The 27,232-nt window shown below is 32.7% G+C and overlaps 1 long non-coding RNA gene across 1 annotated transcript in view; it reads right to left on the reverse strand.

The window, feature by feature from the left end:
* Positions 1 to 27,232, reverse strand: part of LOC150094483 (uncharacterized) — a 550,669-nt gene that overhangs the window by 34,311 nt on the left and 489,126 nt on the right. The gene's annotated exons all lie outside the window — the stretch shown is intronic.

The raw sequence follows: 27,232 nt of genomic DNA on the forward strand, positions 1-27,232 counted from the left end.
ATAAGTAATATGTATGCAAACGAAGAGCAGAATCATCTAATCCAATGAATAAGTAATGAATATAAATTATTTTCTAACAAGACTGTTTCAAAATTTAATTAATGCGCCTAATTTAATAACATTTCATGATGTTTCCTAAAAAATCAATTTTGCTTGTCATCCCATAAAGTATTTTGTGCTGAAATGTGTATCCTAGTTTAGAACTCACTTAAGGTTTATTTTCAATAATTTGATCGTTTAAAAACCTAACAACAATTAAAATGTACCAATAGCTTTACTTTGACAGATTATACTGTCAGATACTGAGTCTATTGTATAATATATTATTTTCTAATATTTAAGTAAAAAATAGGTTTCCTCCAGTATAGCATACTATGAACAGAAAGAAACTGCATAAAAGGTCGCTTCATTTCAGCTTTTTAAACTAGCACGAAGCTGCTTAGAACTGAAACTTGTTATGATGTCTTGAATGATTGATGTTCTTAGATCTCTGAAACTAAATGGGTGTGATTCGACACCGCATTATTTTCATTTGCTTCTTTCAAATCGCAGATCGCACGATTCTTGATAATCTAAATAACTCTGCAACAAATGCGTTCTTGTCCTCCTTTCTGCTTGACGAAATAGTTAAGTTTCTGGAAGGTATTTCCACACGGCTGACCAAATATAAGTGCTCGTAATTCCGGTCACTGCAATCGAAAAATGTAAAATACCATCCGAACAAGAGAAATAGCATTCTCGTGTTTGTTTTCTCCTAACTACCAAACCTGAAGAATTAAGTAAACGTTCTCTCTTCGCACGAATGCTCATGAGAGAAATGTCAGATTTTTCTTCCAACTGAATAAAAACAAGTAAAGCAAACAAGGTTTGTGGTTCGTGATGAAATTTGCATTCTGTGAGAAAAACGTCAATAATATGGTCTCATTATGCTTGTTCCCTGTTTAAGTGGATTGGTAATTTAAACATCAAGTGCCTGACTATTTTTAAAATGCTCAGGGACTGCAGGCGGCTTGTTCTGATATCACACTTTCAGGAACAGGAATAGAAGAACAACAACAGAAAAGGAAAGATTATAAATTTAAACTCGGTTCACGTCCTGCATATTGATTGAATTAATCTGTAATTAAATGAACTGCACCTGAAGGCTAAAGGAATAAAAAAATTTGAAAGAAATGTGGATGGCATTTTTCAAAGTAATTGTAGGATATGCCATAAAAGGGTGGAAAGAGAATGAATGATAGAAATACAAAACTTAAATTTTATTGGCATAACAACGAACAGCCGCTTATACGTTAACAACCTTTAAGAGTTGTAATTTTACAACTCTTAAAGCCTGTTAATTTCATCTCATAATTTCAATCACATCTACGTTTGAGTAGTTCTGGGTTGAGTTCACTGAAATTGTCGCAGAATGAGTCACTGCTTTTTACGTCTGTTAATTATGTTTCTGGTCGGTTTGCCCTGCACTGTTAGATGAAACAAATCATAGAACTAGAGAATGGGGAGAAACTTCCACTTCCATATGACAGCAGCTAACTCTTGTCACTATGTTAAGGAGACGTTTCGGTTTAGTGGTTCATGATCATTCTAGATCAATTCTTAATTCCCTCATATTTTGCAACCTAGTAGTTCAAAATATTAAAGTCAATTGATTATCAAAGCCAACCTTTCTGTTTTCACCAATCTATATTAAAAAGACTGACTACTTTCCTATACATCGCTAAAATGAAATCATACTATCCGAAACAAATACTCATCAACGGAGTGAGTCGAACAGCCAGATAAAATTCTCTACCTTGCAGCAAGAAGTATCAGATAGTGAAAAGAATAAAATGTTATAGTATCTCTAATAGATGTATACATATACTAGATTTCTCATATTTCTCTTCAACATATTTCTTTTTAGGCAGGTTTTACAGTCTTTTCAACAGAAAAAGTTTTCAGAAAATATTGCGCTATTGGTAATATGGATTATCTTCGTCAGCATATGGCATTAAACCTTCACCATGGGCGCCTGCAGAAAATTTTCCAGGGGAGGGACAAAGTTTGGAGACGAATAATTACATCAATAAATTTTTACTTAATTATTTAATTTTTAGGTGCTTTTTTTTTTCACAAGATCTCGGGCAGGGGCCAAGAGCCCGTTTGCCCCGCTCTGCGAACACCCATGACCTTCACTATTGAAATATTATAATTAATTGTACGCCTTAATATTTGAAACTTAGAAAAACAAAGCAATTTAAGAGACCATGCAGCATTAAACCTTATTAGAAAAAAAAGAGATAAAATTATTGATCTGTTACACCAAAAAATGCTGTAACACTGTTCAAACGTTTGAAAAAAGTAATTAATATGTAGCTCAGGTGATATTTCAAATATCGAACTATGCGATGGCTATAGCTTCCGCTTTTCCAACTAACGATTCAGCTGACCTGACAATAAATGTTCATATATACTCTTACATATAATTGAAATTCGAGCCCTTAAACGAATTCCACATCTCTACCTCTCTCTTGGAAGAACTCAAAAGTTGAAACAGTGTTGCCCGACGTATATACACCCCTTAATAAAGGGCAATTAAAAAGCGACGCACAGACTCGTGATAGATTGTTAAACATTGCAACACTAGGGCAATACCTGGTGGTATGTAAGAATCTCGTTTACCATCGAATACTTTTCCATTTGATTTGAATTTTTTTTACAGCAAGAAAGTAGTTTGTTGATTTATTTACGTAAGAATAATTTCATGCTTTTTCTAATTAGTTTTAATACCGCTAGTTTTAATACGCATGAAAACACTTAAAATTCCTCAAACTATAAGCAGAAATTTGCCTGTTTAGCTACGTTATACTCTTTGTTTTTAATTTGACATGACAAATGTTTCCTGTATGTTTTCTAAGTAGATATATTGGTAGACCAATAACTTGTCAATATCCATATATCAATGAAGATTTGTTGGATACTAGTATTTCATATAAATATAGGATATAATATTAAGAACATTCTGACCATTTTTTTTCAGTAGTAACAGCCACTGACTCTGAGAATATTCTCCCTCGTTCAATGAGTAAATGAGTTCAAGAGTAAATCAAGCAGTGATAAAGGTGCCCTTCTGAGATCAAAAAGTTCTTAGTTATTTACTACTCTAATACTGTATTCATTATTATCAGAAATTGCAGTTTTACATTTATAAGAGAAAATTCACAAACCATTAAATAGGTTAAAAGAGGAACATCATCTTACCTGGAAAAATAACGAACCCATGTGACATTCGAATGAAATATATTATCGGAGTTTTTTAATAAAATTCTATATTTTTTCTAAGGTGTAATCCGTATCAGCATATAACACAGGAACACATGCTAAGATATAATGTGCTAATAACATTTAGAAGTAACTCATCTTAGCTGTTCTGTTCAAGAAAACCAGCTACAATTAGCTACAAAAAATCTACACCTTTACTAGAGACAAGTCGAATTACCAACTTGAAGAAACCTCCATATAAATGGAGGTTTCTTCAAGCTGGTAATGTTAAAGGGAAAATATGTTATCCACTGCAAGACCAAATGCAACCACATCAGGTGGAATGAAATTGCTAAATATTAGTCCTATGACAATACAACAATCAAGTAATATCGTACTGCAAAAAGGAAAAATAAACGTCACTCCTAAGTTAGCAAAGGAGAAATGCGAATTGCAAACTGAATACAGCAGCAGTTTGTTGAAGAATCATGTAATAATAAAATGCAAAGAAGTGAAGCAAAGGGTACCAAGAGCAAAAAAGGAAATAGAGAAGTATTATTCCAGTCTCAGATAATCATAAAATTGTTTAAAAAACGGAAGACGGTGTTCAACTGAAAGTGTGATAGCTCAGCAGGATAACAATTCCAAAATCGTTATCATGCTTGATTTCATGAAACGAGAAAAACAGATGTACTCGTTGCTTTTGTTTATTTCCATGTGACGATAAAGGAAAGAAATCGAGACTCCTTGCTTATGCTTTGCAGATTATTTTGAATTCTTATACTCAACTTTTTTTTGTCAGAGTGGATAAAAAGATAAAAACAACAGGATTGGTGATAAAGAATACTTAAGCTTTCTGGTATCTATTATAAAAATAAAGATTATTTTTAAATTAAATTATTGTAAATATCGCTGCCTGTAAAAAGTTGCAATTTGTCCAACTTAAATGCAACCATTGGTAAAGTGATCAAAGCTAAAAGAACTTTTATTTTCAGTGTTGCAATAACTCAAAAGAAATACACTGCTGATATCTGTTTATTTTTTTATATAAAGTTAAGGGAATCGTTCGTTGCTTGAGACCACAACTACCACCATCCTCCGAACTCGAGTCGTTTTTCAATTACACAGAAGCAGGTAAGGCGATTATGTCAGTGTCTTCTACGTGTGTTAACTGCGTGGCCTATCCAGTACTAGTACTATAGATTTTCACAACCTTTACTTGACGCTATTTACATAAAAATACTTTATAAAATATTATTTTATATAATACATTATTACTGACTAAGTGGAAAGCATTCGAATTTTTTTTGTTTCCACAGAGTCAGTAATAATTTATAATACGTGTATTTCTATATGAATAGCATCATATTACTATCGTATTATTACATTTACATCTTAGGACTCATCTAATATGCCTGGGCACTAGTACACTTCGGAAGGACTGTTAGGTATTCAGATTTTCCTCCAAGACCAAAAACAGTTTCTGTGTCTATATTCATTTTCGTCTTAGAATCAAATATGGCCGAATGAAATATCGACGAATGCGTATCTAGTATCGTCTACAAAAAATTCCTGCTGAAAGCCTGATAACAATAAATGGTTATATAACAAAACATTTTTCAAGTATGAAACGTATATGTTCCTGTTAATCTGCTGAGTCAGATCTGAAACAATTATCTAATACTGTTGGGCTGTGCGTTGCTGACTTCGCTTTCGTTGTATAAACGTAGAGTGCGAACTGTATCTGAATACATTTTTGATGAATAAAAAAAATATGGGTTTTTAAAAACTGTCACCTCATCATGAAGCAGGATTCTGTAATTTCGTAATTTTTTATAAAGATGGCAGATGAAAATTTATTCGATATTTTAATCCCAATAATTCTGTCGTTGTCAATTAAGTACTTGTACAGAATTTGTTAAAGAAACATGGTGATTCGCATGGTACCACTTTCTGATATGATAGCAGCTGATGTCTTGGTATCATGTTACGAATATCTGATCGCCTGTTCTACTGAGCAGTGCTTCTGGATTATCTATTAACTCACAATAATAACTTGATATAGGTATTCAGTATTAATAATTGTTTTCAATCAGACGTTTACGTTCAAATGTAATAACAAGAACTGTATCTCCTTTAGATGATATTGTCATAAAATATCGCACAATTGTCTGTTTTTAGAGTACATCACAAAAAAAGACTGTCCTTAAAATCTTCATATACTAGGAATTTATTTCAGGTGGTAACTAACTGACTTCGGCAAATAGACTTTAAAATAGCAATGATAGTCCTGTCATTAGACGGTTACAATGCAGGCATATGCGACTCCTGAGAATAGTTAGCTCACGCTAAGGTGTGTGTGACATATTTATAAGGAGTCAGTTAATTCAGCATAGAGAATTAGTGGAAAAACAGAATTGCCGAACCAACAAAACAGTATTATAAATGTAACTCTTCCTGTAATAACTGAGTAGCCTTGCATTCATCTGGTGGAATTTGTATTACGGTGACAATCTATGGTTTCCCTTTCATAGATTGTCACTGTGACAATCTATGAAAGGGAAATAGATTTTTCCCTTTATCGTCAGTCCACAACATTTCTGATTTAATGTTATGGACTGCGCGATTTATATCTTCGGTGTTTATAATCTGTCATGCAATATATACCATTATTCTGACGAAACGAACTAGCCATTGAAGTATAACCATCAGGAAAATCCACGTTTCTATTAAAATAAAACAGTTCCGAGTGTGATACCTTGGTACACATTGCGAGAATCAGAGGATTGCCTCTTCCAAAGAATAGCATCTGCATGTTGTCAATTTAAAGTTAATTTGTTCGTTTTTTTTTGTTTTTTTTTTGTAGAACAGAAAGCAATATAATTGATGTCAAGCAACTGGAAGAGAATAATATCTCTTCAGTTGCTTTCAAAGGATCCTCTAGTTATATGCAACACGATGTAAATATCAAGCATGTGGAAATCGACTCTACCGTCAGGATCTATTTGTCAACATAAAATTTAATATCTGGTCTGTCTCCCATATTAGGTATCTCTTTGTATGCTCACTCGCTGTTTGATGTGACAATGGGAATGAAGGAGAATACAAAAATTCTTTCTGCTTCATAATGCGCATTCTAATATCTGCATCCGTGAATGTAATTGTCTATGCACGCGACATGAATAGAAGTAATTTAATTCACCATTTCATACAATGAGATGCATGAGTTTTTTACGGTCCATGTGTACTTAAATGCATCAAGCTTCCACACTAATACTGTTGTTGGCATGGATAAGATGAGTTTTATACACTTTGTTGCCTAATTATCATAACTTGGCAATTAGAAACCAAACAGACATCCTCATAGCACAAGTTATTAGCATCAAAAAAGATGAATTTAACAAAAGGGTAACTTCTGGGAAAGATATTATCTGTAATGGGATATGTGTGTGTAAACTTGCTTTTGTTTCATTAGGTTTTGGACCTGCTTTGTATTAATGCACAGCTGACGTCTAATATATCACCTACATCTTTAACAAATTAAAATTAATACTGAGCATTTGCTATTTTTGTTCGGTGTGAGCACTTCATTATTGTTGTCTACCTATCCTCTGCATTATCATACAGGATGAGATTAACCCTCTTCTTCGTGAATTCCAACATGTTTTAAACATTTTTTGCCGATGTCTCATTATTTGATAATAATGAAGCAGTACTTAATTTTCGACAAATTCACGTATAAATCTTCGTTACAAACAAACGAAAAATGCTATAATTCCCACTATTATCTCCTATCAGTAGTCACCATTTTCAAAAACACACAGGTGTATAAAAATTCATTGAGTTTGCAAAAAAAAACTTGCATTGGTTAACAATGTAGTTTTAAATACGATAAGTAGGACACCCGAACGAAACAGTACACAATAGATGAAAAACAACGCCATAAAATGGGCGTTGTTTCTCATCTATTGTGTACTGTTTCGTTCGCTCAATTACTTATTTACAATACAAGTTCGAAATCGCTGATCCTAGTTAGTGGCCCAATCGATCGTCTCCGCTATTCAAACATCAGGTTGAGGTTCGAATCCCATTTCGGATATAAATGTGTATGAATGTTATTAGGTGATAAAAAGTTTCGTTACCCAGTATGAGACCATCATCCTGCTGATAACACTCCTGACTTGGTCTGAAAGTATTGGATTTTAGGTCACCAGAGCAGAGCTTGGTGGGTGGAAGGTTATCTCTTAACCCACTCATTATTATAATATAACTAATGAACTCTAGGTTTATATCATTAGAGACTGCAATATGTCAGAAATGAACGACTTCAGCAACGATTTACTTCCACTGAAAATCAATCAAGAGTAAACGACTATTTTTCTATTACACAGTGAGTCAAATTGTTTTTTATGTGTTTATTTAGTTTTTTTATATATATATAAAATCTAATTAACGCAGTTCTGATGATACTGCATTAATGCAAATTTTTGGCCAAGATTTTTTAAACAAAGTAGGCAGCCAGACTTCATCAAGCCTTCACTGATGGTGGGCCCAAGCTATTAATACATCAAAGCTTTTCGGGAGAGTAAAATACGACGTCGTCACGAAGCCCTAAATTCCAATACACACGTTGTTGTCTGCAACAGTGCGAGTTCTACTGTCAATTTATTTCAGAGATGTAGGGCTAAAAATTCATTTCCTGGATCCTAAATCTCGAGCTAGAGATAGACTGACACGGAAACCTGCCATGGAAGACTTGGAAAAATATCCTCTAGTCGACAACTAGAATCGAATCTATAGCGGTCTTTCTTCGAGTGGTCTAGCACTATGGATGCAAAGGCCACTTCCGCTGAGCTGCACAAACACCAATTAAAAATGTAACTACAATTTTTTTCACAGTAAACCCAATGAAGAATATATTACTTAACCTTATGAAAATGAATCAAGTACTCGAGATTGCTTCTTAAAACAAGGTAAACGGTGTTTGCTTCTTTTGAAGAATAAAGAACAAAATTTCCAGATCTGAGTGTCATTAATGCTCTATAGAGGAACATGTTATATACTATTATAATTGATCACGAAGCATCACAAAAACATGTTCTCTCTCTCTCTCTCTGATAGTTTATTATTAATCGTAGATTCACAACTCTATATATAAAAATAATCACTTTACATTCTGATATTATCTTATTAACAAAAGAAAGTTTTGTTTAATAAATTAACAACACTTTGTTAACTTATTAAACTTAGTAAACTTGATCACGTAAACTTAGTAAACAAAGTTTACGTGATCACAACATATGAAGGATTTCAACATAGATTTGGTTAATAAACGACTGAAATTTAATAAGAATCTGTTCAACAAATTCTGCCTTCTCAACTATACATTAATTTTTTCGACTTCCTTAGTTGTATATTTTCGATCCAAATAACAATGTAGCAATCAGATGGCACATAATCAAACAATGAATTAATTCTTACTCGATAATGTATGTCCACCCGCCATTAAGAAATAACAGTGTTCCAAATATATTTACTTAGTTGAACTCACTGTTAAGAAAACATCACTGCTTTCCTTGGATTCCTAAGAAGAGAAAGATTCACGAATTCTCATTTTCTCTATGCATTGTCCGTGGACTCTAATCGGAGCAGAAGCAAAGTTAAGTGAACTTTAAATTTAACGACTTTAACGACGTGAGTGATGAGCGAGGAGAGAGGCTGTACTGAACTGAAAAAAGAAGATGCGGAAAAAATTCCACAAAAGTAACTTCGGTCTTTCTTCAAAGTGAACATTCCAGAAATTATTTGATAATCTCTCTCTCTTAGAAAAGTTCATGTATTACTAGATCACATTTCCATTTACTGTTTTAAATTAATGGAAAGTCAATTAATAGTGCTCTACTATGTTTGGAACAAACCCATCAAGTACAAGGTCGGAAATGTTTAATGGGAACGAAACTAGTATAATTAGTGTATCGTTTATGGCATTGAGGATGAAGATAATCTCTGACATATAAAAAATATATGGAAAATATTTCAATTTTATTACATAGATACCGGACAAAAAATGGAAAAAACAGTGCTCACGACACTGCGAAAGTATAAAAAAATATCGATGTAAGTTGCTTACATCGATACTTTTTCATTCAGTTTTATTTATTCAACTGAAGGCAGTGTATTATCTGTGATTCCCCTGTAGGCTAGTTTGCAAGTTTATAGTTTTGTCTCTCTAATGAGGGAGACAAAAAACTCTGCTATTTCCATCTATGATGGACTTACTTCACTAAGGCCCAATTCATTGTATGTCTAAATCTGTTTCTTTAGAGACGAGATTTAACCCTAAATATCTTGTAAGAAATATGACACACAGTAAACTCATCCACCGTGGGGGGGGGGTAAGGAAAACTGGCTACTTTTCTTCTCATTCGAAGGAATTGGGTTCAAAACTCTTGTGGATATCATGACTGATCGTATATGTACCATGTTAGCTAAATTGACAGAAAATTTTGCGTTAAGTGAATATCTGAACTGTTCAGTAGAATAATGAAACCATTCAGGTTCAATTATCAAGTATGTAGTTAGCATATCGCTGAACGTTTTTTTTTTATTTTTTTTTTGTGCGGGCTTGCTAGCAAATACACACACCATCTTTTCTGCTCAACAGAGTTTCAGAAACGTCCTATTCATTTCATAATTATTTATTCAAAGTTGGAATGAATGCATTTATAATAACCTTTAAAACGGTCAAACCCAGATCTATTATATGTGCATGTTTATTGATCCCATTGTAGTGGGATACTTAAAAGTAACTAAACGCATTTTTAGTATTTGGATGTTTCTTTTTTCCTTCTGTTTCTTGCCAGCTTGAACTGTTAGCACAAACCTCCTTTTACAGGTAACGCAGTTAAATTAAGAAACCCCATCCTCAGCAAATAAATCATCACCTTTTCTTTCTCTCTTGACAAAGAAAACAATGCCGACTACTTAATTAAGGAGTAGTTGGATGTGTCCCATAAAAATCAGCAGCTGACAGGCGAATGTAAATTTTTCCGTAGTAATGAATGATTAATGGGCGACCATCCTTGTAAGCCTGTGTCAAGAACATAACTCACTCATATTTTCTTCTTTTACTCGCTATAACAAAGCACAGCACATCGATTCCTATCTAATAAAACCACTACTTTTATCATTTCTTTTACTCGCTTGGCTTATTTTTCTTCCAGCTATTTTACATAAATCAGCTGCTAAACTCAACAATGGTTGCGTGCACTGCGACAACACCTTGGAATGGCTATTGAAAACTTGAGCTGTCCCGCTAATAGAATTCAGTTGAACGAGCATAGATTTATGACTTCAGGTTTTATTAGTCTACATGAGCCTCCTTCTAAAGTAGCGTCAAGAATAGCTACTCAGGAGAAGATTTCATTCAACTTCAACAAACACGGACCCAAAAACCCGGAAATAGTTCTTTGATAAGAGAATGACCCTGCAGTTCTACAATAACTTGGAGCGAGCAAAACATTTACTGATGAAACACTTATATACTAGTCTTATTTTTTCAAAAATTAAAATAAATTATACACGGTCACGTCTTCCCTTAGACGGGTTTTGATTATTTGCCTATGATGAGATACCAATTAAGTCCTCGAAAATTATTTATTTGCTTCCATTTAGTCTATATTTCTATAAACTCAGATTTTTTAAAAACTTTTGACTGATTTTATTCATGCATTATGAATATGCATCCATGACATTTTCCAGCGCACGATGTAGTAAACAAGATACCTCGCAGGATTTTTATTCATAAGGGATGTTGTTCAATTACATGCCCTAGTAAGGAAATTTGTTTTTCAGCACTGCTGCTTATTTCTAAACTTCTTGTTATTTATTGCAGAGGTGCAGCACATAAATACTGCAAACCCATAAGCGATTTGAAGTAAAAAAATGCATGCGCTTATTTAATATTTTAGTTCCACCTCTCGGCCAATTAAATATATTAATGAAAAAAGATTAAATTTCCATTTCATTAATATATTTAATAAAAATATGTTTTTATTAAATTCATTCAATTCACTGAATTCATTAATTAAATTATTAACGTTTCAATATGGTGGTATTACAAGAAGCTAAGACATTCGATCTCACACAGTGGAGTAAAAGAATAAGCCTGACCACAGAGATTTGGATAAAATTCAGATTATTTAGAAGAAAGCATCGCAAGTTTTGGGGTTTGTTTGGTTTAAGAAAAATGTGAATTCCGAATTATATAACACCGAAATATATATAAACGCTATGCTGCATTTAATTACTAATAGCATCCATTTGCAATCTTGATTTCAGGTAATTTATCATGACAATCGATAATAATACGATGGCATAAATAATAATTAATTCACTACGCGCATGCGTGAACGGCCGTTAGATTTTTTTCATGATTATCTCCATAACTATTGCGATTATATTTGCATCCACAGCTACAATTGCTGCAACCATGATAAATGCTCGAGAAATCTGAATATTTTACATGTTTATGGATAATGTTTATTATAGATTGTTTAATTAAACAGAATTCTGTACAATGAAAAACAAATACAATGAATGTCTTATGGTCTGGGTCCCGTGAATTTCTACTTCATTCTTCAGTCTGGTTGGACAAGTGGTTAACGTAGTCGTTCTTCACCCAACAAGCTGAGGATTCAAATTCGCCCTGGCCATGGATATTAGTAAATGTCTTTAGGTGTGAGATAAACCTCATTCCCACGCTTACTGGAGGCTTCAATAAGTTCCGCTTGGTCTATAAGAAGCGGAGTATCCGGACTGTGTAAAATAATAAAAGATCCCTTAATTCGGCCACGTACTAATTTACTATAGATTTACAACCTTCCGTGGGTGGAGCGACAAATTTTTAGGAATCAATTAAGACGTAAAAAATATACCCATACAGGTGACTTCAGTTCGGTTTTCTTTATTTTCCTTTACCGCTATACCACTTTAATATATTCTCGGCTCATCAAGGAACAAAAAATCTTTGATAGAGCTCTGAGTAAAATTTGTGTAATTTTTTAATCTATCTTAAGAGGAAGCAGATTACTATTAATTCGAAACTCTCTGGTATTTCAATTGTTTGGTCGAATTAATTTAGCAGCTTTTCAGGTAAACCAAATAAGGTCAATATGACCTTGGACATGACAGTGTTGCAGGTTTAGGAGAGTCTTCTAATCGGCAGCTATCCAATTACTTGTTCCGAAACTTTTCAAGCTCTTATTTATTATTTAGTTTTTGATGCAATTATAATATATTTCCTATACTTCGCTCGTTCAATGCGCATTTAATCCTTATTTAGACATGCTTATTACTTTTGGGAAGTAATTCTGAATATGAATTTTCATATCAAACATGCTTACTATAATATAAAAGGATTTTATATTTTTCATGTTAGAAGTGTCCCCACCGTGCACTATTTTGTGCAGTTTTTTTTTTCCTCTTACGGTGAGGTTACCGTCAGACACGAAACCCTCAGAGCTTTCCAATAACTGTGTCCTAAGCGATGACCTAAGAATATTACATAACAGAAGACCATTCATTTATCAAAGAAATATTCCTTATATTCTAATATACTATTTGCGGTGTGGATATGAATCGACCAATGGATATTGTTTTTCTTAAAAATATTTCTTATTATTAGATGAACACTGGCTTATTGAAGTTTGACTCCATTACATTGATCGCAAAAATGGCCTCTGTAACTCAATAACATTGAGACATTTGTTCTTCAATGAAAAAAAAAAAAAGTGTTCGATACAATGCAGGAAGCGATGACCTTTTGTAAACGCTTTTCACTAGAAGCTGAGTTATCTAACAGATTTTTTTTTTTAATCTAGAAATTATTTTCCCCCTCGCGGCAAAATAAAGAAACCTGCCGGAGCACACACACGCAATTAACGGCGAAATACTATCCTCTAGTTTCATTAGATACCTCGCTTATGAGCTTCAATTTTCGATATTACCAAAGAAACTAGGACTACCACGAGTCGAGTATATTACGCCTATTAATTACGTGTGTTAGTCTTACTGGTTGGCCTCTTTCGTGGGATGAAATTCAATAGTTTCTTGCAGGAAAAAACCGAGGCCTGCAAATTTATATCCGATTTAAAGTTGAAATATTCGCTGTTAGCAAGTTGATAAGTTTTGTGAAATGGTGAAAGAAATCATGGTAATTGTTGGTCGTGAGGAAATAGAATGAACATATAGTTTTGCTGGAACTATGAGGCGCATCTCTCGCTGCATTTCCAGAGGTAGTCATTATATGACTGTTTGAACATTCTTGGGTCAGATCAATTGATGTAATAAATTAAAGAAGTATTACAATTTACTATTATTACGTATTATATAACGAAACATTATCAGATGGTATCACAATTTTTCTGAAACTAGTCGTTCAGAGGAAGGAGGGGTGCTTGTTTGTAACGTAGTGTTGAAGGGTTATATTACGATGATATGGTACAAATGGGAATCTAAAATTACGCAAAACGTTTTGTCATTTATGCGCATATATTCTATATTTGCCAAATTTGAGTTCAAGTCAACGGAGAATAGTCGCCAGCTTCAGAAATCTCGATTCGATTTTTACATATCGCTTCACTATAAAACACTTGTCTTCCTGTATTTCTGTGGTGATCATGCGAAAAATAACACTGAGTCATAATTTACGCTGTAAATTACGAGATTCGTTAGTATTATCTGAATTTTTATTTATCATACACATGTGACTCTCATAACATCAGTAGTAAGTATGAAGTGTAAAATGTAAACAACAGTTCCTTGTTTTTAAAGAAATAAAACAAAATAATATCTTTCGTATTCGTCATTTTCTTATAGTGATGCATTGTTTTCATTTGTACACAGCAGAGATCGCTTGCTATGAGGCAGCACTGTCTACTCATAACAGCAAACGATCAATGCTAATTTGTACAAACTAATAAGTAACAAACTTATATCTGAACATTTTTTTTTACATCGCGCATTGAATTGTAAAAACTCATTGATTTAACGAACAGCACATAATATACTTCATTTTCACCCCATCAAATTTACGCTAAGTGCGGTTCTTCATTTATATGAATTCTAAGTAAGGTTTAAAAATACTTGACTAAATTCGTTTAAACAACAGCATTTTGTAGTTTTATTTACCAAAAATTATAGTGTGTTAGTTTTAGCTTGCATTCGGTGACATGCCATGTCTATTGGACTATATCTTAAAAAGTATCACACTTTCAAGAAGCATGTTCTGCAAACCATATCAATAACTCTGAGAAAATTAACGGTGAATCAGTTGTGCAACTTCCGATGGATTTCGAACCACATTGAAATTCAAATAATGCGAATAACATTGCTAGAATGTTTATTCACATTATTTTAGTTAAGCTTTCTGATATGGTGCGCTTAAATATGAAAAAAAGAGTTGTTGGACAATATTCTTTAATTATTTCTTCTGCTGCATTATTCAGTCTTCAGCATTTCCAGGAATTTTTTTATAATTAAAGCTTTTAGAAAACAAGGACATGGTTTTGTTTGTATATTAATTTCAATGACTGTTATTAAAGAAAGTCGTCGCCTATTACTGCACTGATTTTTGATTATTTTATTAAATCACGCAAGAAACGAGTTCAGAACTATATTTCTTGGGCCATCACTCTGTTTTATGATATGGGTGCTATTTATGTTCATATTTGGAAATACGCGGCATTCAGAGATCACTTGTCTGAAATATCAGAACAAACTTTCGAGAAGTGCTGATGATGACAGTTCAGTGTATTTTTCTCTGTAATTTATTACTTCCTAACATTAGACTAATTTTACAATAAGCGTTATTACTTATGATGAAGCATAATAATATTCGACTTAATTTTAAAAAATTATATTCACAATTCTTTAGGTATTTGTCTCAATTTATTAAGGTACACAGGACTCTGTCCCTAATGTTTCATGTTCCAACGGTCCTACTTGTAGCCAATTTCATGTTAATTCTGTACACTCCATACTTACTATTATGAGCATCACATGTGTATGATAGTGAGTATCGTGGCTTACAAATACATTTTCATATACCTGAACAATGATATTTGTGATTTTATACAAAAGGTATTTTTCTAAAATGGCAGAATATCGTTCTTTGTATGGTTTATACATAAATTACTTAATCAATTTGACACTTTAGACCTTCCACCGGTCACACACCACTACACATTATAAACCGTCCCAAAAATTATAACAAATGCACAGACAAACCCTCTGAACTACTAGTTTCATAAAAACTAATACTTGTTATACACTGATTTCACATAATATGAAATATGTAATTGATTTCGCTTTGCTTTTTTTGGGTTAAAATGAATGCCATTGTCCAATGATAAACCACCTTTCTGTTTACGACAGAACTGAAATGCCTTCAAAATATTTGGTCTATAGAAGAGGAGATAGTAATCCTTTGTTTAATAGATCTCTATGGAGGAACAGAAATTTTCTGGATTATATACCTGCACGTGTTACTGCTAGATATACAACTTCTCATTGATTGGAATGGCATTAAAAAAATTTCAGTGGTTTGGATTTCTGAAAATTACCATAATATATTTCAATTTATAACAAAAATACAATAGAGCAAAACTTGATGGGAAAGAAGCTGAACCCGTAAGGCATAAAATGAAATGTAAAAAAAATTACTGATGAGTGTTTTGTTTTAAGAGAGTATTGATTGAATATTCTTGAAGGAAAAGACGATCACCAGATTTGTATAACTTTCAAATTTGGTTACTTCAAGATTTTTTTTATTTAATACTGAACTTAATTGGACAGAAAGCAATATGACAGAAAATCAAAAAAATCAAAAAAAAATAATAAACTTAAAATATCGTTACGTGCCATACAATTAAATGCTCCAAGTATCAAAAATCCCCTCCATTGCTTTTCAAACAACGAACGTAAATTGCGTACTTGCTAAAAATCTCTGAGTATGAACTGTGGTTGTTTAAACTAATCTTGTCCACAAGTCATTTAACATTAATTCCTACATATAATCTCAAACTACGGTTAGGTTAAATTATGCAAGGATTATTACATTTCAATTTACGATATCTTACAGATCAATCGAGAGAGAATTCAAATCTGCATCTAATAAATACAGTATCATGAAAAGGTAATTGATCAAACTGATAATTCAAACGGGGAACATCGTTGTATTCATCTTATTGCAGTGATAGGTACCTGCATTTTAATTTTCAAGTTCATTTTTGAAAAATGCATGTGGTATTTTTCAATACAGATGATAAGAAATATTTCCTGATTTTCAAAAAGCTAACTTGATGCTTGTATTTATTCTCCTTTATTTCTATAAATCTTCTACTTCTTTGTTTGAATGATATACTAAACGGGTGCCCTAATTTGTACTAAGAACAAAAGCCCAATCCAAAAGCGTGATTCCAAAATTCACGATGAACTCCAGCTATTGTTGTCAAGTAACAAATCAAGCACTCCTGAATGAATCACATGATATTGAATAATACAGTGTATTGATAAAAAAAATAATAAAGGTCTAATAACAGGCCAGATTAGTTGTTATTGCTGTCGTACAGTATATACATACTCGTGTGTCTATAGATTATGTCAAGAACAACAATTACTTTAGTCCGATACATAAGCTCACAACACTCTAGTGAATGGTATATTAGATATACCCAATAACATTTTTATTGTAAGGGGCAAAATTTATATACCCTTATTCAGTATGGGTATAAATCCTGGTTAACTGCATTACTTAATCTCCCAAAATAACCGGAGTACGAAAATCCAGAACACAAGCTTCAATTAGCACCTTAATCTCTACTTAGGCAGATTTTTCTGTCTCGTTAGTCTATGATGAAGAGTAAAACAACATTTTTTGATTATGTAAGCATTTAAGAAATCCACAGATAGCCTGTTGCTTCTTGAAATCACTATGACATAATTCTCTTTCGTGATGAATGGTTTAAGGTTTTCTTAATGTTTTCTACCTGGATCCTCAAGTACATTCCATAAATAAGGTTTTACACGAAGGTTTCTTCATCCATAAAACCACTTTCATAGAACACTAAAAGTGGCAGCTAAATGCTCCACTTCGCAATCTCATTACGTTAAGAAACTAACCCATAAATTTTGCGGTTCACAATTTTCGCAAAAGAAACGACCAACGCATTTATAATAAACCATTCGTTTTTGAAAATGTCATTGTACAATTTTATCGCATTTCACTGCCTACCCAAGACACATCGTAAATTCCGAGCCGAATGTATTTTTTCACAACAATAACGCTCGATGTTTTATCACGTTCCGACGCGGGTGCTTGTCTATCTGGGCGTGATCAATAGCAGACACGAGACCATGGAAAAAACGACTTTTCTTTCGTGATATTCGAAATGAGCATTCGTTTAATCCAAGCATTGTTGTTGCACTTAATTTAGGAATTTTCAAAAACTTAATTTCAAAACGAAGTTTTGAAAAAAATGATCATTCTTAAAATCTAAGAAGCATGCTATATTTTATATGATTTTATTTTTTATTTTTTGTTTAAAGAAGGATAAATTGGAAGCTTTAATTGTGCACAATCGTATTAATAGATACCGGGGATTGAATAACGGTGAAATGCAGTTTATTATATTACATATTTGCAGGGTTTTTTTTTAACTTCAGGACGATAGCATAACATCAATATTGCTAATACATATTACAGCGGACCAAGTAGCTCACATTCCATAACGTGAGATGAAGAATATGGAGCCTGTGAAAGAATTACTTGAAGTCTTAACATAGCTGCGGATATCCTCATATAGTCTGGCATATCATTCATGCATGTCGCGTAATTTATATCCGTCTTCCTAATCCCACAGCAACCATTTTTCAGTCATGGATATTTTCCACTTCATTCTCCCAAAGATCGCCATGAGCATTCTATCGCTGTGATTCTAATTCCGTAGTTCCCACCAATAATTTCGTCCCTTTGTATTTTTTTTTTTAATTTAAAATATGGAAGTCATTTATTGACCTGTGAATTTTCTGTTTTTTCTAGAGGATAATACTATTGACAACTTATTCTTCACAACAATAAATATACCGACTAATATATTAACATTAGAAATGGCAGTGCTGAAAATAAATTGCTTAGTGGAGAAGCTTAAATTTGTCTCTGTTATTCCCCTCTGTCATTATAAATCAGAATCTGTTTTTCTGGCTTCAACAGTTAATATTTCATGTTAATTCATGATTTTGTACGAAACAGAAAATCATCCCCAGGAATTCCATGATTGTTCCCGCCCTTAGAAATTCTAGTTGTTTCATATCAACCTGTGTGGCTGTTATGAAAATAATTATTCTATTAAAATAATGCTTGTCCAATATAACTCATTATTACCATGACTGTGTGTCTCCTTTCTTTATATTTGTAGAAAAATACACGAATGGCAGAAGATATTTATGAAAATTAGATTTCTACTAAAATGAGCATTTAAATAACAATACTGCATATGACGGAACTGTCAATTTAATTGTTATAAAGTAAATGGAACAGTTCTTCACACTGAAGAATGTCACATGTAGCAATACTGCTATTTGTTATGTAAATGATATTTTTTATATTTCATTTCGTACATGTAGAAAGTACACAGCCCATATCTGCCCTGTATCAGAGTAAATTAAACGAGCCAGTAACGCACCCACGAAAGGTGAAAACTTACGACACACTATAACTATGGATAGGAAAGAAATCAATGTGTTAGATTTTATTTCATTCTTTACAAATATTGTTAAAATTATATCGGGAATCGCTGGTTAGATTATTTATTTTTCGTTTGTTTTGATTTATTAATATTATGTGCTCAAAGAATTTGAAACGTAAGCGCTAGGCGTAGAGAAGTTACGTAATTCGTTCAATTTAATAAGGCAGTATTTATTCTGCGAATAAAAATAAACAAAAGTAAACAAACTCATAGCTACTTTTGTTTACGGAAAATCAATTATGTACAGACTTAATTAACAGCTATATAAAAAAGCACGGCAAAAAATAAATAAGTACAGTGTAGAATTTTTGATGAAGCTGTATATGAACAGCTAGTCAAAAAAAAATAAAAATATCGTACCAAATGGAATTATTTACTTATCTAATTTAAAGGAAACATGCTAATCCTAGGACCTATTCTTTAGGCAATAATAAACGGAGCAGATTAATTATGTAATTTCTTGGGAAAGCATTATCGTCTAGAGAAACAAAAAATGTACATTTTTATATTGGAACGATATTGTAAACGAACTGTTTCAATATTGTATGGAATTTATTTTAAGGAGAATTTCCAAACATGTTTTCTTTACTAGTTATTTATTAACAGACTTTGAAACTCATTAATGATAAATGTTTAGTATAAGGTTATAATAACTATTCATATTAGACAGGCTTACGTGTCTAATATACGATTAAATTTCTACTCAGACAAAAGGAAAGCTTTAATATTCTACAAAATTTCCATACACTATTACATGTAGCTATTCTGTCCTATAGCATCATAAGATTGGGAGGGAATGCTCTGTTCATAAGTAAGGCGAACGCAGTGTTAGTGGTAGAGCGAAAGAAGTTGTAAGAATAACTTTCTTTAACTGTACTGAAGCTGTTTCTTAGGATGAACTTTCGTTCCGGTCAGTAAGCAAAGTGACATGAAACCTGCTAGACCGTCCATCAGCTTCTCGCCTGCCAGAGGTTGTAATTGTGTACCTGTCATAAGGTTTCTTTCTTCTTCAGTCTCGTGAGATACGGGGCAGCTAGCGGAGCGTAACTTCCAAGAAAATATATAGATTCCTTTAGGTACTTGGGGACAGATAGACAGACGTAGTCTGATAGCAACCTCCAGCTCCGGAGACAGAGAGCGTGGTAGCTGAATACTGGTGCTTCACTGTCGTACTAAGAAAAAATAAAAAATAAAAATCTTCACTTTTGCTTCCTGAAGTTGGAAATAACTTCATGTCCCGATTACTGATTCATTGGACTGTCACTTCGAGGAAGACATTTAATACCGATCGACAGTGTTTGTGAATGCTCTCCGATTGTCACGTCAACTTACAGTATGCAATTTTCGATCTAATTATTATTTTAGCTTATTTTGTACATGGAAAATATGTTTCCCAAATCACTGTCTGATATTCAAAGAACTTGAAAATCATCCTGCCAGAGGTTACTGCAACTTTTCAATAAGTTCAGTAATTCCAGTTAATAAAAGCAAAGATAAAATTAACTATAAAAATCATTAACTTTCACTTATTAATCTTAAATAAAATGACTCAGGAATGATCTGCTGTTCTCTGGTGTTAATCGCTGATAAATAGCCATATTCCCTTATATAAATATCGCAGAAAGCTTCAAGTCAATGTATAATCGGGAATTGAAATGACAATTTATTAGGTGGCTTTGAATTCAAAGAGCAAGACAGCACTAAGCTGATGCCGCCATTAGTTCCGTTTCATCTAGGCATTATACTTGAACGTAAAAATAACATCGACAATTATTGATTTTAATAATACTAGTTGCTATATATAAAGTCAATTCATGTAAATATTGAGCAGACTGTTCACCACTTGTTCTGTGTATATATATATATATATATATATATATATATATGCGCATGCGCTCACTAACACACACACACATTAAAAAAAAATGAACGATCACAATGCTTCCCATAGAGAAAATCATTTCTAATTAGGCTTTTTGCCAAAAATAAAATTGTATAAAGCGAGTTTATTTTTTTAAAAAAAGTCATAAACAATAAACGAATATATTAATTATCTTTTACTATGTTGCAGCCAATTAACTGACAGCTTAATAAATGAAAAATGACAACCATCAATTTCAAGTGCATAAAACCTTTCCTATAAAAGACTCCTCGGCTGCTCTAAACAGAACACAACCATAAAACTATCTCCGCTTTACAATATAGCAGGTTTTCGAATTTGGGCGTTATATGGTTTTAAAAAACCTAGTGTGAGGACTAAAAAATACGCATGTAAGGTCGTTGATACTCGTGTTAGATCGTTTTCGGATTTTTCAGTAATCTAACTGCAGCTCACCAACGGTGCTCATATGCTATAGGCTTGCAACGTTTAGTGTGTGGGATTATTAGTCAAAACTGAATTTTTTCTTCCAAAATTTTTCATAAGAAAAATTCAACAAATTATTTTTTCTTTCAGTTCTTCTCTTATTGATTCATTACTCTCTCTCTCTCTCATATAAATAGTCTGCAATCTAATTATCTTTAGAAACGATTCGGTCCTATGTGTTAAATTGCAACACTGTATAATTTGCGTCATTTATTTTTCTAATACTCTTTCATATGCAATATTATCATTCCACTGTTACCGATTTATGTATAACAACTGAAAGGCATACGCAGTTCAAATAAGTCTGATAGACATTTCATTTAATATTTCTTTCAATAATTATCGAAAGGCAATACAAAACTAACATTCCGCATCCGCCATTGTTGAGTTCGGGATTATTAAAAAAAAAAATTGCCGACTTTCTCTTAAAACGTTCTGTGACCTCTAGTCATTTGCTTTGATAGGTGAAAACGCGTTTTTTAATGTATATAGAGTACATGTTTAATTTATGTCGAACAAATGATAAAAATGCTTAAGGATAATTTATAGACCCTCAGAGGAAATTCAAAAATAAAAAAATAAAAAATGGAATTACACACAAGCGACATTAGTGTCCTCTAAATAAAGCTAAATTCATTTTTAACATATTTTAATCAGCCGACTTGCATTAACCCTAACTTTAATGGAAAACGTAAACGTTTCCATGGTACTCCATTATGTATTCTAGCAAAATTAGTCGTCCAATTTTGTTTTCCTAGAAAACATAATCGGACAACTAATTTGCTATCAGTTTGTTTGGGGTTTGAAAAAAAAATAGTTAAATGAGTAAACTAACGCAGAAAGAATTTAATTTAGAAGAAAAAAAATGCAATTCACACGTTGTGTTACACAGAATGGAGTATTCCCGATTCTGGAAAGCCATCTAGCAAACTACGTGAAAGTGTTTAAACTTTACATTAAAATGAGCATGCATCAAGTCCGGCAAAAATGTAAACTTTTTTTTTTAATTTTTAACATATGGAAGGAAATCGCTGTTATACTCACAAAAAAAATCATCGCAAAATCCAATTAAGCAGCTAAATAGAGCCTGCGAATAAAACAAAACTGTACAGGTCCAATGAAAGTGTAGGTTTAGAGACTGAGAAAAATGATGTAACGAGGCACTGCATCAAGTTTGGTGAAATTCCTTTTTTCGTTCGATATTCCAAAGTACGAGTACAACGCGATAATATGTACAATTAGTTCAAAAACGTAGAGCAATTACAGCCAGTTTGGTATAACACATTCGTGGCTGGTAGATTTATTTCGTGTTAATTCATATAGTGGTTATAATACAAAGTAATTCTTAGATGGTATCATTGAACTAAAACTGTATTATGTACGAGTTATCGTCTAGTATACCGGCTTGCAATACTTGAATCATGCATGTGTTTGCTTTGCTTTTCTATTATGTGCTGGGTGTGTGAAATCTGAAAATTCTACTGTCTCCAATTTAAATATACCCACTTCATCTTTTGTCAATGGATTTCGCCGAATAGCTCAAGTTTGAAAGAGAAACGTGTGCGTACGTATTATACTATGTATGGAACTTAATAAGGCAGGTAGGAAGCTATTAATACACCAAAAAACAAGGCTTTGAAGATTTGATCTAATAGACAAGCACTTAAAAATGAATTAAAAGTTATCAGCAATATATTCCTAAAAAATTGTTACAGTCAAAATACTATACAACAAAATTCTGTACAAGACCTCACTTAAAAACAAAAATAAACAAGACTACAATAAAACTGCAACAATCATTCCATACATTAAAGGGATGTCAGACAAAATAAACTAAATACTACAAAAATACAACCTTAAAGCCACCTTTAAACCTCCTGCAAAATTAAAGAACTTACTCAACTCATTCAAGGATCCACTTCTTCCGCTGACCCACCCTGGAATATACCGTATTCATTGCACCTGTAATTTGCCCTATATAGGGGAAAAAGGGCACAATTCCTATCTGGAAAAAAGGAACATAAATGGCACATTAAATTTAATAACTATGGTGAATCCGGCCTTTCTGATCATGTCCTGAATAATCTGCATAGAATTGACTAGAAAGGCACCTGTTGTTTGCATCGCACCAAAATGTGGTATGTACGTAAATTTAAGGAGACCTGTGAAATTTTTATCAATCACCCTAATCTTAACAATAATGATGGTCTAAAAATCCCAAGCATATGGAAGGCACATATTCTACCCACTTAACCTTTCTTCCTAAAAGTTAATTATATATAGGACCATAGGTAATCCAGGATCCTATACTAATATATGAAAAATGTTTCTCTGATGTTATCTGAAATAGAATATAGCTTGATGTAGGTAATTTATTTTATTTCATATATTTCTTGTAATTTTATTTTATTTTCACTAGAGGTCAGGCCAGTAGAATAACCGTCGATGAAATCATTGTCTCTTCAGCATACTGTGTGAAATGTAGTTTAGCTTGTCTTTGTACAAATGTGTGTGTGCATACTACAGATGACCTTATTATGAAGGTTGAAACGTCGGGAAATTAAAATTATTATTTATAACACGGTTGTGGAGTCCATAATTTGTGTAAAATGAATACTAAAGTTATGTTCATTGTTTTTGAGGGAATAGTTCCACAAAAATGTTCAATTTTATTTATTTTTTTGGGGGGGGGCCGAGAAGAAATGCTGCAATACGCTAAAATGAAAAACAATTACTAGGAAAAGTGCCTAAATCATCTAAGCTGAAAATGCCTCCGAAAAGGATATAGTTTGAAGTCATCGATTCAGATAAATATAACGTGATACCTGATCTAAATGTTGTTTCAGAAGTTTAGTTGCTTGCTTGAAGAGATAAAACAGTAACTACAATCAGTGTATTCATGCGCAAGGGAAGTATCTCAACATCGGACACACATTTTCGCGCCTCATCATCACAGTCATCAAACCATTAGATAACACATTATACAATCATCGTTGGATTGCGTTCGACCATCAACTGTTTTGCAGTTTTTGCTTTAAGCAAAAGCTCAGGCGAAGTAAATTTTCAAAAAATTATAACAGATTTCGGAAAGTATGCTAATCGAGACAGTGCCCCGTTTTTTTTTTAATTTAATTTTATTTTTAATGAGATTTACCAACATGAAAGTTTATAACCTATGAGTATATTAGTAATGTAGAAGGGGAAGGGCACAAAATTTTCATCTTCAACCAATGATTGCATTAAAAAAAAAAGTATTTTCCTTTTCGTGCCATATATCTCCGACAAGTCATGTACTAGTTCCGGAAAGAAACAAAGTTGCATTTTTTCGTGAGAGTTGAAATTTTAAACCTCACAACAGCACCATCTCTGGTAGCATGAAAACCTAGCCACCAAAATGGCTATTTTTATTTAAAAAAAAAAAAAAAACAACTTTTAATTTTCTACAACGAAGTCAAAAATGGGAGTATGATTTGACTTTGGAAAACAACAGAATCATAAAATAATTATTTTCTTCCTTCATATAATATTCTGTCACTTATGCGAATAAAGGTAAAACAATTCTGACAGTTGGTTATCCTTATTAGATGTGTTATCCACCTTCCACAAATTATTCACCTCTACTAAGCCTATAAAAGAAAGAAATTGATTCGAAAAAGAAAGAGCGAACAATGCCGATATACCCTGGGGAAAGCTGACTCCAAAACTGCAACCAGAAACTGATTAATTCGGTGCTGTAGGATAGAAAATATCGAGCCGATGAAGGTATGCCGTATAACCGTGATCTGAAGAAACATATATATATATATATATATATATATATATATATATATATATATATATATATATATATATATATATATATACACACACACATAGCATGAGAGCCTCCTCGCTAGCGCGCAAAACATTTGCTCTCTATTGAAAATATAGATCAGTCTATACTACTCATATTCTACTTTATTCCATTAATCATCGTTTTTATTTATAATTTATTTTAAATATCATTAATCATCAGTAAGAACTGTATTTAGGAAAATCTAAGTTTCACAGATAAAAAATAGTCCTATGAGCAGCTAACCAAGTTTAGGTTAAAAAAGTGTACAGAGAATATTATCGTACATAATTTAAAGTGCACGATAGCAATCTTTTGTATGCGGATATGACACAGGTGACTTCGAATAGGTTAATATTTAAAGTATTAAAAAAATCCGACTCAAAATATTTTGATACTTTTGTTGTGTTTTCGTTTCTCAGCCAGTTCGCTTTGGCTTTTTGTAGGATTAATATATCTATCTATCTATCTTAATATGCTTCGTGTTTATTTTTAAGGTTTGTAGCGAAGACTCAAAAAACGTTTATCTGTCGTATTCAAAACTAGGAATGCTACTTTAAGTAATTAATGATGGGAGATTACTGCAGGTGTCTTCATATACAACTACCATTTTTGTTAAGTGTGTTCTGGCCTGTCGTGTGGAGCACATTAAATGTTTTATGTGGCAGGGTCATTCTTTGATCTTATGGACTATAATTTCTGCTCATTTTATGACTGAGGGATTATGAAGTCGTATTAATTGAATTCTTTTAGTAAACTACGTGCATATTAGAGACACGACTACCAAGAATTACTAGATAACCTAGGTTTCAAGGTACAAATATCCTTTATAGGTTTAATTGGCACGACAATTACTTCATGTCGTAACATAGGACATTTAGATAATGTGTCAACTGCCTCGCATTCACTTACTGCACATAAAAAACAAGAGCGTAAACATGCATCCCACATTCTCTGTTATCTTTGGAAAGTGCGGTTGATTAGCAACAAAATTATCCTGACAGCGTTTATAACAAGAATGGAAAACGAGGATGAACACAATTTTGGCAACGTTAGTTATTGTGTAACAGTCTTATTCTGTAATACAGAACTCATGTTTATTATTTCTGGGAGTCAAGTTGGTAAGGAGTCTTTGTGAGACTCTTTGCATAGGTTTCAGGAAGGTCAAGACTTTTAAAAATTTCTTTACTGGTTCCGAACTTTCTGTGAAAGGAATCATTTGAAAAAAAGTAAAACAAGTTGCCTCAAGAGCAGTTCAAGAGATTTACGACACACACACACACAGCAACCAACGCCTGCTTCCCATAAAGCACATATGTACTCTGGAATAATATCGCACTTTTATTTGTTTTAAGCTTGTAGAAATAGCAAATAGAAATAGCAAATAACAGTTTTGTGTCACTGAAACTGTAGTACAAAACATTTTCCCTTTCTAAGTTACTATCGAAAAATTACAGGAGAAGATACAAGATCAGATTAAAGGCATAGTTTTGTGAAACATTTTGTTTATTTATACATTTTTTTATATTTTATTATTATTTATTTTATTTTTTGTACACAATCACGTAAATGGCTTTTCTGTACTAGTGTGTGACTTTGAATGGGTTTTTCAATGCATAGTATTAAAAATAACGGTAGTTCTGACCTAGGTTTGAAAATTGACTCATCAGGTTGGAAACAGTTTTCCGAATTGGGTAAGGAGTCGCATTGGTTAGTTTATAACAACACGACCTTATCATATTAATTATGGTACAAAGTAAGTTGTCTTGTGCAAAGTAATACTCGTATATTGCAACTATAGAAACGTCTATTTTATTTTTATAATAATTTCATCCACGAAAGTCTGAAAACCTATAACACTTTCATACTGGTGGATGAGCTATGGATTAAATAATCTCCGGAAATCTGATATAAAGTCTAAACATTAAACTTTTTAAAGCTTCTTCAAACCTTCAGTAAACAAAGTGATAGTTGAAAGGAACGATG

This window comes from Typopeltis vanoorti, chromosome 22 (genome assembly GCF_054136105.1).
Source record: "Typopeltis vanoorti isolate ZY-2024b chromosome 22, IOZ_Tvanoo_1.0, whole genome shotgun sequence".
NCBI classification, from domain to species: Eukaryota; Metazoa; Arthropoda; class Arachnida; order Uropygi; family Thelyphonidae; genus Typopeltis; species Typopeltis vanoorti.